Genomic DNA, 12,423 nt, shown 5'->3' with positions numbered 1-12,423 from the left:
TTTAAAGATGAATTTTATCAACGTTTCTTTCCAGTGTCTTACCGAAAAGATAAAGGGCCAGAATTCGCCAACTTGAGACAGGGCCAGTGGAACATAGATGAGTATGTTGCCAAATTCTCGTCCTTGCTTCGATTTGCACCTTATGTAGCAGGGAATGATGAGGCAGTTGCCGATCAGTTCATAAATGGTTTGAATCCGGATATCTTTACCCTAGTGAACACGGGGCGACCCAACACTTTTTCTGAGGCGCTGAATCGAGCGAAGGGAGCAGAGGCTGGCTTGATTAGGCAGCGAGGAGCTTCCTATAGTGTTCAGGGTCAGAGACCGCCACCGTTCGCCACACAGTTTCCACCACCTCCTCCTCGATTTGATAGTGGAATCAGTAGTAATGGGAAGAAAGATTCTTTGAAAGCTAAGGGTAAGCAGTTCAAGAGAGTAGGGAGCAGTTCATTGAGCTCCAGTGGGTCAAGACAGAGAGGTCCTGGCCAGAGTACAGATGTGACAGGTGTATATTGTACTACTTGTGGAGGCCGACATGCCACAGAGCAGTGTCAGGGGGTGATGGGCAGATGTAACATATGTAAGCAACAGGGACATTTCGCCAGAGTCTATCCCTAGAGAGGTGCACAGAGATTTCAGAGTGCAGGGTCATCAGCATCAGTGACTCAGCCTGAGAGGCAAGCTTCGTCTGTCCATTCCTTTCAGCCCATGCCTACACAGTCTCAACCTAGAGCCAGAGGTGGCCAGACAGTGAGCCAACCTCCCAGACAACAGGCTAGGGTGTTTGCACTGACCGAGGAGCAAGCCCAGGATGCGCCAGACGATGTGATTGCATGTAACTGTTTTCTTTGCGGTTATCCTGCATATGTATTGATAGATACAGGTGCATCACATACATTCATATCAGAACGTTTTGCATTGATACATGCATTGCCTGTCGAGTTATTGTCTACTGTAGTGTCTATTTCTTCTCCGTTGGGAAGTGGTCTGATATCTGTGACTTCAATTAGACATTGCATTACTACAGTTTGAAGGGCATGAGATCGATTTAGAATGTGTTGTACTTGGTTTATCTGATTTTGATTGTATTGTCGGGATTGACATGTTGACTAAGTACAGAGCCACCGTAGACTGTTTTCACAAGATTGTCAGATTCAGACCTGAAATGACAGAGAAGTGGAAATTCTACGGTAAGGGTTCCAGATCTCGGATTCCCTTAGTATCTGCTCTGACTATGAGTAGATTGTTGCAACAAGGAGCAGAAGGGTTCCTTATTTATTCAGTAGATTTACTGAAATCGAGCCCAGCATTGGCAGATTTGCCAGTAGTACGGGAGTTTGCAGATATATTTCCTGACGAGATTCCAGGGTTACCTCCAGCCCGAGAGGTAGATTTTAGCATTGATCTTATTCCAGGTACCGTTCCTATTTCAAGAGCTCCATATAGGATGGCTCCAATAGAATTGAAAGAATTGAAAGCACAATTAGAAGATCTTCTAGCCAAGGGATATATCAGACCTAGTGTGTCTCCTTGGGGCGCTCCAGTGCTATTTGTGCGAAAAAAAGACGGTTCTATGAGATTGTCTATAGATTACATTCAACTGAACAAGGCAACGATAAAGAACAAATATCCTTTGCCTCGTATCGACGACTTATTTGATCAGTTGCAGGGATCATCTATCTATTCCAAGATCGATCTGAGATTTGGATATCACCAGCTGCGAGTACAAGATATTGATATACCAAAGACAATATTCCGAACCAGGTATGAACATTACGAATTTATTGTCATGCCTTTTGGTTTAACGAATGCTCCAGCGGTGCTCATGGGGTTGATGAACCGTGTTTTTCAGAGATATTTAGATGAGTTTGTAATTGTTTTTATTGATGATATTTTGGTGTATTCCAAGAATATGACTGAGCATGCCAATCATTTGAGAATTGTGTTGCAAACACTAAGAAATGAAAGATTATATGCGAAACTGTCAAAGTGTGAGTTTTGGCTGAGACAGGTTGTCTTCTTGGGTCATATCATATCTGGAGATGGTATTTCCGTTGATCCGAGTAAAGTAGAAGCTGTGATCAATTGGCCGAGACCGACTTCGGTGCCTGAGATACGCAGTTTCATGGGTCTAGCAGGGTACTATAGACGATTCATCAAAGATTTCTCCAGCATTGCGAAGCCGATTACCCAGTTAACACAAAAGAATAATCTATTTGTGTGGTCGGAGGATTGCGAGTCTAGCTTCCTAGAGTTGAAGAAGAGGCTGACCAGTGCACCTGTCTTGATGATTCCTTCAGGTACTGGCGATTTCGTTGTATATTGTGATGCATCTCACAGAGGGCTGGGATGTGTTCTTATGCAGCGGGGTCATGTGATCGCATATGCCTCTAGACAGCTGAAGCCACACGAGATTCGATACCCCATCCATGATCTTGAATTGGCGGCTATCGTATTTGCCTTAAAGATTTGGCGTCATTATCTTTATGGTGAGAAATTTGAGATTTACTCTGACCATAAAAGCCTGAAGTATCTGTTTTCTCATTCAGAGTTGAACATGAGGCAGCGTAGATGGCTTGATCTACTGAAATATTTTGATTGTGAGATCAAGTACTATCCAGGGAAGTCAAATGCAGCAGCAGATGCCTTGAGTCGAAAGGTTTGTGCCCTATCCTTATCGACGATAGGTGTTTCGAATTTAGTTGAAGATTGTTGTTTGTCTGGTTTAATATTTGATACAGCTAGTAGACCTCTACGACTTGCTTCGATTCAAGTTGAGCCAGATTTGATCATGAAAATCAAAGAAGCTCAAAGAACAGATCAGAATATACAGAAGTCAATTCAGATGGTCAGATCAGGACATCAGTCTGAATATCAGGTACATGATTTTGTCTTGTATGTAAATAACCGTATTGTAGTGCCAGATGTTTCAGAATTGAAACAACAGATATTGTCAGCAGCGCACTGTAGTCGGTTCAGTATTCATCCTGGTGGCAGGAAGATCTAAAACGATCTAAAGACACAGTTCTGGTGGAAACAGATGAAATCAGATATTGCAGAATATTTGTCTAAGTGCTTAAATTGCCAACAGGTGAAGGCCGAAAGAAAGAAGCCCGGAGGTTTACTTCAGAGTTTGTCTATTCCTGAATGGAAATGGGATCTCATTTCCATGGATTTCGTGACGAAGTTACCTCGATCGTCCCGGGGTTGTGATGCGATTTGGGTTGTGATAGACAGATTAACCAAATCAGCGTGTTTTATTCCGTACAGAATGACGTACAGACATGATCAGATGGCTGAGATATATGTTCGAGAGGTAGTCAGATTACATGGTGTGCCGAAGTCTATCGTATCAGATCGTGATCCACAATTCACTTCTCACTTTTGGCACAGTCTACAGTAGGCTTTAGGTACGACATTGCACCTGAGCACTGCTTATCATCCCCAGACAGACGGACAGTCAGAGCGGACTATCCAGACTTTAGAGGACATGTTGAGAGCTGTAGTGCTAGACTTTGGCACTAGTTGGCAAGATTCACTACCATTGTGTGAATTCTCGTACAACAACAGCTACCAAACGAGTATAGAGATGGCACCGTTTGAAGCATTTTATGGTAAGAAGTGCAGATCTCCTCTATACTGGGATGATATATCTGAGGTACCAGAACTTGGACCTGATATGATTCGTGATATGACTAAGAAAGTGAAGATAATCCAGAAAAGAATGAAGACAGCACAGGATAGACAGGCCAAGTATGCCAATATCAGACGTAGACCGTTAGTATTTGAACAAGGAGACAGAGTGTTTTTGAAGATTTCACCTTTCCGAGGCATTGTCAGATTTGGCAAGCGTGGGAAATTGTCTCTTAGATACATCGGTCCATACGAGATTCTTGAAAAGATTGACGATCGAGCATATCGACTGGTTCTTCCTCCTTCTCTATCCGGGATACATGACGTTTTTCATGTATCGATGCTGCGTAGATACATGCCAGATTGTTCTCATGTCATTCGGCCTGACGAAGCTGAGCTGGATCAGACATTGAGTTATGTTGAACAACCGATACAGATTCTTGATCGCAAAGAGAAACAGCTCAGAACGAAGACTATTCCACTAGTGAAAGTCCAAAGGAGTCGTCATGGCATCGAGGAAGCGACTTGGGAGAAAGAAGCAGATATGAGACAGAAATATCCCGAGTTATTTCTATGATGTGAGTGTTCATTCCATTTTCGATTACATTGCCTCTTTTACTTGATTAAATTGATTGTCTGCGATTTCGAGGACGAAATCATTTCTTAGAGGGGGAGAAATGTAAGTCCTGAGAATTTGATTATCATAATCAGATTTGTGTTGTTGATAATTAAGGTAGTTGTAGACGCCTTGTATCGGACCGGAAGAGACGGAGAAAGTAGATGCAATTATAGATATGAGATGAACTCGGCGCATATGCGCCACTAGACCGGCGCACATGCACGAAAAGTACAGAAGTATCGGCGCACATGCGCGAGATAAGGCGCGCATATGCGCGACACCTCCAGAACCTTTGGCGCATATGGGCAAGATGAAGCGCGCATATGCGCGAGGTGTTGAATTTGCCTTGGCCGAGACCAGTAGGTCTCGCGCATATGCGCGGGTAATGTCGCGCATATGCGCGAGACGTGTACTTCCAAGAATTACAACACTTGTCCTTGCCATGCAATTTAATGTGTATGTGTCTTCTTTCCTTACCATTTTCAGCTGAGGAATACCGAGAAGCTCCAGAGAAACACCTCAAAGCTTCAACCCTTTTAGGACTTTGATTTTACAAGATTCAATCATCCAAACGTTAATCCGATTTCGGTTTTGAGCTCCTCTCTTCAAAAGCTTCAAGGGGATGTAAGTTTCATTCATTTCCTGCATGATTTGAGATATTGATTTTGGGGAAATTGTGAATTTCACAAGATTACGTGTTCTTGAGATTATTGATATCGTAGAAACGCAACCGGATCAAAGAACGGACGTTGTATGCTATCGTTACTGTTTCCAGCATGTTTAGTGTTAAATGATGCAGATTTTGAGTACTATCATGTGTTTATGATGAAGATTATGAATTGTGGTTACTGATTATTGAAGTTTGGGTTGACCGGTATCGTGAGGTTACGCCATTATGCCATCGAAATATACCGAGATTAAGTATTGATCCGTATGTGTATCCTTTTGAGTTAGAAGTTGATATGGTGCATTATATATATGTCATTTCAGATTTGGTTTGACAGATTCGTCTTCGAGACTTCGACTACAACATCGATAAAGGTTCAACAAGAAATGTATAATACATGTTTTGTTTGGGGAAGACACAACTCAAACGAGATTTAATTTGAGTTTCCCAACCAAATCACATACTAGAATTGTTGTTTATCTTGTGATATGAATTTGATTTGTTTATAGATTTATATTCAAATCTCTTGATATGATGATGCTTTTTTAGAGATTTATATTCAAGCCTTTGAGATAGGAGAGTCATTGACAGACTTGCCAAACTAGATGTTCGGTGGTATCGACGCTTCGGACCAGATTCAATCCGATTGTAGACATTCGATACAGATATGACCGAAGTCTAGGAATAAGACGTATAGTCACCCCGATTGGGAGGGTAGGTGACATCCATTGACGTCTTATTTACACCGGGATCCCTAGAGTAGAGTCGATTCGAGTCAAGACATGATTTGATTTTAATTGCATGTTTAGATAGATCGGTTTCATAGACTATGGAGCCATTGTTATTGCTTTCATGCATGATTTATGATTTCGTATCAGCATGTATACATGTTTTATACTGGGATTTGTTCTCACTGGAGTTTCCGGCTGTTGTTATGTCTGTATGTGTGCATAACAACAGGTGGGGCAGGATCTGGGTCACGTCAGAGATGAGATCAAGATAGCGTGGTGACTACGGGCGCGGAAGATCAGTAGTGATGTTGTACTAGATTTGTACTACTTGTAGTTTATGGTTTGGATTGAACACTAGTGATGTGTTTGTAGTAGAACTTGACATGTATATTATATGTGTTGTAATTAAATAAAGAAAGATATTATGCTTAGTATTTACATTTGAATTAATGTTAAAAAGCGAAAATTTGACCCACATTTTGAATAAAGATCCAATTAATCCCGAAAAGAATAGAGTTAGAGCCCGGGTCCCCACAGATTTTGTATTGTGAAGTGCTGGTGGTGCGTGACCAGAAGGTCTCGCGCATATGCGCGGAAAGTGTGCGCGCATATGCGCGAGCCATGCGAGGAGCCGAGGGAGAACTCCAGAGAGTTCGGCGCATATGCGCGACGTAGATGGCGCACATGCGCGTGATGGGCAGAATGTTCCGCGCATATGCGTGGAATTGATCAGCGCATATGCGCGAGCAGACAAAAGATGCTGGTTCGAACTACCGGCGCATATGCGCGACCTTGTGCGCGCATATGCGCGTGACATGCAGAACAAGAAAAAGCCACTTGTCTTTTTAGGTGCAACGTGTATATATATATATGTATATACATGCAATTCGTTCCTCACAATTGAGAGAGGAAAAGCTGAGGGAGCTTCATAGAAGATTTAAGTTACGAGCAATCCGCCCGTCTGAATTGTAATCCGACTTCAATACTGTGTTCCTATCAACGTAGGCTACAACTGGACGTATGTTTTGTTACGTTTAGATACGATTTGAAATTATGATGTTGTCAGAATTGAATAGGAATCATATATGGTGTTTCTGATATAGTAGACATCGTATATCTGAAGTCAGAATGAAGAACAGACTGTTTATGTAATTGTTATGAATTTTGGAGTCGATTTGATTGAGAATCGATATCAGATTTATATCATCGTTGAGATTCTGATTTCTACCGATATTAATTACGAGTTCTGGTATTATATCTGTGATGTTGAAATTGACGGGGTTATCGAGATTGTATTATTATGCCGTCGAAACATCAGTTGATTGATATTGATCAGATTCGGTATTGATTTAGATGGTATTGTGGTATCATATGTCGATTGGCATTGATCCGATTATGTTTTGATTTCAGTATTGATCAGAACAGGTTTTGAACTGAGTTATGTACTGATATTGTATCTATTCGATTGTCATTATAAGATTGGGTATGGACAGAGTTGAATTCGGGACTTCGTCTTCGTCGGACCGAGAAGATAAAGGTATAAATTAATGTTGAGTTGGGATTGCACAACTCGAGTGAGGTTTGGCTCGAGTTTCCCTAAATCACATACTTTACCTTATTGCATTGATTTGATTGATGTACTTGTTCTCTTGATTTATAGATAGCAGGTATTAGACGAGTGATCTTGTGACAGAAGTGCCTGAGAGTGGCGGGATCGCCACGGGCACATTGCACAATGTTACAAGATAGTGTATTGGCGATAGTGCCAAAGTCTGTCACCGGATGATTGGCTATCGATGTGGATAGAATTGTAGCTTCTTCTATTACTGATGATCGATATTATATCGATGTGGATAGAATCATAACTTCTTCTATTACTGATGATCGATATTATATCGATGTGGATAGAATCAGAGTTTCTTCTATTACTGGTGATCGATACTATATCGATGTGGATAGAATCAGGGCTTCTTCTATTACTGGTGATCGATATCATATCTATGTGGATAGAATCGAAATTTCTTCTATTAATGGTGATCGATATGGAATGTCAACATCTGGGAACCGGGATCCCTAGACTAGGAATGAGTCTAGTCTAAAATGTGGAGTCATGAGTCTAATTGACAGTTTATATTGAGTTATGTTGATTATGTTCCTGAATATGGTACATGAAGAATTATGTTCCTGATGATGGTACATGTTTATAATAGGATTTATTCTTGATGTGGATTTATATTCTGATTTGGATACATGTTAAAAATATCTGTTACATGATTTTATATTGTTTTTATGATTGCATGTATACATGATTTATACTGAGAATGTAATTCTCACCGGAGTTATCCGGCTGTTGTCTTGTTTTTATGTGTGCATGGCAACAGGTGGGATAGGATCAGGGTCAAGAAAAGAACGAGGCTGGGCTAGATAGCGTGGAGATCCGGGCTCTAAGGCAACTTAGGATTCAGCAATGTCATTAGTTGAACCTAGTTGAATTCTTGTAGACAATACAAGATTTGTATATTTATGTTTAATATGTAATTTGAATTGAATTACATTACGTTTCCGCTTTGTATTTTTAAAAAAAAATTTAGACCCTATTTATCATAATTGTTTGAATTATTCCTAAAGACGATTAAGGAATGAATTAGCGTCCGGGTCCCCACAGTGGGCTTGAGTAAAATCAAGTAAATGTTAAATGGTCTCAAATATGTTTGGGACATTTAAATAAAAGTCCATGGGCATTGTAAATGTTACAAGCCCACTTACATTGCATGCTTGGAAGGTGAAGAGTTGAGGAATACTTTTTATTAAAAAAATTGCAAGGCATGCAAAAGGTGGTCTTAAGTTTCTCACACACCAAGACAACTCATTCACTCTTCCTCCCCCCCCCCCCCCCCTTTGGCCGAAATATTGAGCAAAAATTCTCCCTCATTTTGTTCTTCAATTGTTGGAGAAAACACTTACTTCTCAAAGAAAAATCCTCCTATTTTTCTAGGGCAAAATATGAGGGGATCTACCTAGTTGATGTTGGGCTTGATTTTGAGCAAGGTGTGCTCAAGGAAAGCTTGTAGAATTTCATCCTTTCAAGAGCCAAGTTGTTTACAACTTGGTTGGAGTCATCATCAATCTTTTCTGATTGATAGGTATATCTTCTAAACACACTATGAATGTCATATTTTGTGTTTTTGTATTTGCTACACATCCTAGTACATGAGGTGTTCGGTTTTCTTGCTACAAAATAAATTTTGAACTTCCGTTGTGCTTTAGAACACCTAAAACCGGTCCCCTTTCAAGTGGTATCATGAGCTAAGGATACTATTTTTTGTAGCATTTACATAATATTATATTGAGGTCGATTTCTAACCGCATGAGATATATTTTTGCAACAAAATCAAGGCCAAGACAAAGGGGATTTTCGGGCAGCATGTTGCTGCCCCATTTCAGGCAGCAAGGGCAGCCCCCCTCCTTTAAAAAAAAATTTTGTTGGCCGAAATCCGGCGACGGAGCTCCGGCGACGACGATGACGACTAGGGATTTCCAAAAGTGTTTTGGAATATTTAAGTGTCATGGGCCTTGAAGTTGTTGGGCCATTAGATGGCTAACATATTTGTGAAATTTAAATGGGCCAAAATGTTTTGGTGAAAAATGATTTTTTGGGCCTTTAAGTTTAAATTTACAAAAGTTGCAAATATTTTCTCATGAAATAAATAATTTAAGTTGGACTTTAATTATTTATAGTAAATGGTGATTTACAAGAAATTCGGTTATAAATAAATTAATTAGAAAGTAGACAAAGGAGTTTGTATACTTTGTTAATTTAGTTTATAATCGTGGCGGTTAGTGATTGGATCAAGATATATAATATTGGATCAATTAATTATTGTGATAATTAATTGATGGTGTATGATATGTGATATTATGCATGAAGGATGATCAAAAGCCCAAGCCCAATTGCTAGGTGTATGCTAGGATATTTTGTGTATAATGATTGTAATAATTATCAAATTTCAAGTGGGCATGGTTTATGGCCCATTCCCACCCCATGAGATGTATCCCTATTTGCCATGGATATTTATTTGTAAATATTAGAATAGTGGAAGATCAAGATTGGAAGATGTTGGCCTTGATGATTATGAAGATCGAAGACATGTAAATATTGGAAGCTTTTGTAATAGTTGCATTTGCATCCCTTGCATTTCCTTAGGATTGGACCTAGGCCCGTGCTTAGCTCACACGGGCCATTAGTTTTGGGACGATTGATCATCCTTGTTTTGTTTACTGTTTATAATATATGCATGATATGTTATAAATAATGAGTATGTGCGTTATTATTATGATAATAACAAAGTTGCATGAATCCGGCAAACATACGATCAAATATGGCGAGCTTTTAAATAAAATTAATGATGAGACCTTTCAAAATTAAAAACCCTCATTTTGAATAAGATTCAAAATTAATATCAAGCCCGAAAAGGAGAATTATAAATTTGTTTATAATTTACATGTCTTCCATCGACAATGTGTGCATGATGAACGCTACCCGTGCTCGGGGCTCGACTCATATTATTGGGGTGGCCCTGGGTGCCGGAAAGCTGTGACATCCATTGACATGGTGATGTGAACTACGTGGAACTCCCATGATTTCGGCTCATATTATTGAGGGAACTCATGGCGACCGTCCATTAAGGTTCAACATTGATGGGTAAGGCTTGACACGTAAAGATGAACGACGTCATATTATTGGGTCCTAATCAAACGTGAGACAAAAGTTTACGTAGAAGGTTGCATGGAGATGCAATTGGAAACTACCTTTTAGGAATTGTGATTGGCTGATATTATTCGGGATCTTAATTCGCTAATTGGAGCTTGGCCTGGAAGATGATTGGGCTCGTGGACAAGCTCGTTGGCATGGATCTGGTGTTGCCTTCGGAGTTTACAACCGACGTGTTGATTTTGTCACTGCCTAGCTCATTTGATCATTTTGTGGTGAATTTCAATATGAACAAGATGGAGCCGACCCTTAAGAAGTTGGTGAACATGCTTGTGACCTTTGAGTCCACCATCAAGAAAGAGAAGCCGGTTCTTTATGTGGGTTCTTCATCTGGTACGAAGACCGATCCACGTGGGAAGGGAAAGAAGCGTTCTTTCCAACGTCCCAAGAAGAACGTGCCCTTGAAGAGGTAGACTCCGATTCCCGCTGTGGCAGCCACACCAGTTAAGGCTGACAAGACTGTTGACATCTGTCATCACTGCAAGAAGCCTGGACATTGGAGGCGTAATTGCAGGGAATATCTTGCCCAGAAGAGTTCTGGAAACGGTATGTTCTATATTGAAGTAAACATTTCAATTAACTCTACTTCTTGGGTATTGGACACCGGCTGTGGCTCACATATCTGCAATGATTTGCAGGTGATGGGAAGAAGTAGGAGGCTCAGGGAAGGTGAGACATTCTTGAGGATGGGCAATGAAGCAAGAGTTGCTGCCAAGGCCATAGGAGATGTTCACTTGCTTTTGAACAATGATTTTAATGTTAATTTGGAGAGATGTTTTGTTTGTACCAGATTTGGTGAAAAACATTATTTCCATTTCTATGCTTGATAAAGATGGATTTTCTTGTTTATTTAGCAAATGTGTTTGCAACATTTACAAGAATGAATGTTTAATTGGTACTGGAGAACTTAAAAACGATCTCTACACCTTAATATACAGAGATATTCCACTAAACAATGTCCAAGCAATAACAACAACAAACAAGCGAAAACAAGATACTCTAAATTCGGCACAATTATGACATGCTCGATTAGGACATATTTCCCTAAGAAGGATGAACAAGCTAGTGGGAGTAGGCATGTTTGATATGTCTGATATTAATGCTCTCACGACTTGTGAATCCTGTCTGAAAGAAAAGATGACCAAAATTCCCTTTAAGGGTCATGTGGAGCGAGCCAAATGGTTATTGGATTTGATCCATACCGATGTGTGCGGTCTGCTTAGCATCACCACTAAGCATGGACATGCCTACTTCATCATCTTTACCGATGACTTTTCGAGGTATGGGTATGTGTATTTGATGAAATACAAGTCTGAAGCCTTTGAAAGGTTCAAAGAATTCAGATGTGAAGTAGAGAAGCAGTTGGGACGAAGCATCAAGACAATTCGATCGGATCGAGGTGGTGAGTACTTGAGTGCCGAGTTCCAAGAGTATCTTAGGGAGAATGGGATTCTCTCGCAGTGGACTCCGCCCGCTACACTGCAGTTGAATGGTGTTTTGGAGCGTCGTAACCGGACCTTGATGGACATGGTTCGGTCTATGATGGGGTTCACGGAGTTGCCGTCATCCTTTTGGGGATATGCGCTTGAGACAGCGGCACTGTTGTTGAACAATGTCCATTCAAAGGCAGTTGATAAGACACCATATGAGATATGGATGGGTAAGCCTCCCAAGTATTCTTATCTTAGAATATAGGGGTGCCCTGCTTATGTGAAGCAGGTAGTGAGAGATAAATTGGATAGTCAATCTATTTTATGTTACTTTGTGGGATATCCAAGGAATTCAGTTGGATACTATTTCTATCATCCCCAAGAAACAAAGGTGTTTGTTTCTAAGAATGCAACCTTTTTGGAAAAGAAATTTCTATTGGATAGAAAAGGGGAGATGATAAAACTCGAAGAGGTTCGAGAGACACCCACAATTATAGAACCCACGCCCGAAGAGCCAAGAGAGGAGATACAAGCTCCTAGAAGATCCGAGAGAGTCTCGAGACCACCTATGA

Source organism: Primulina tabacum, chromosome 2, assembly GCF_025594145.1.
Source record: "Primulina tabacum isolate GXHZ01 chromosome 2, ASM2559414v2, whole genome shotgun sequence".
In the NCBI taxonomy this organism is placed as follows: Eukaryota; Viridiplantae; Streptophyta; class Magnoliopsida; order Lamiales; family Gesneriaceae; genus Primulina; species Primulina tabacum.
This window is presented reverse-complemented; position numbering follows the sequence as displayed.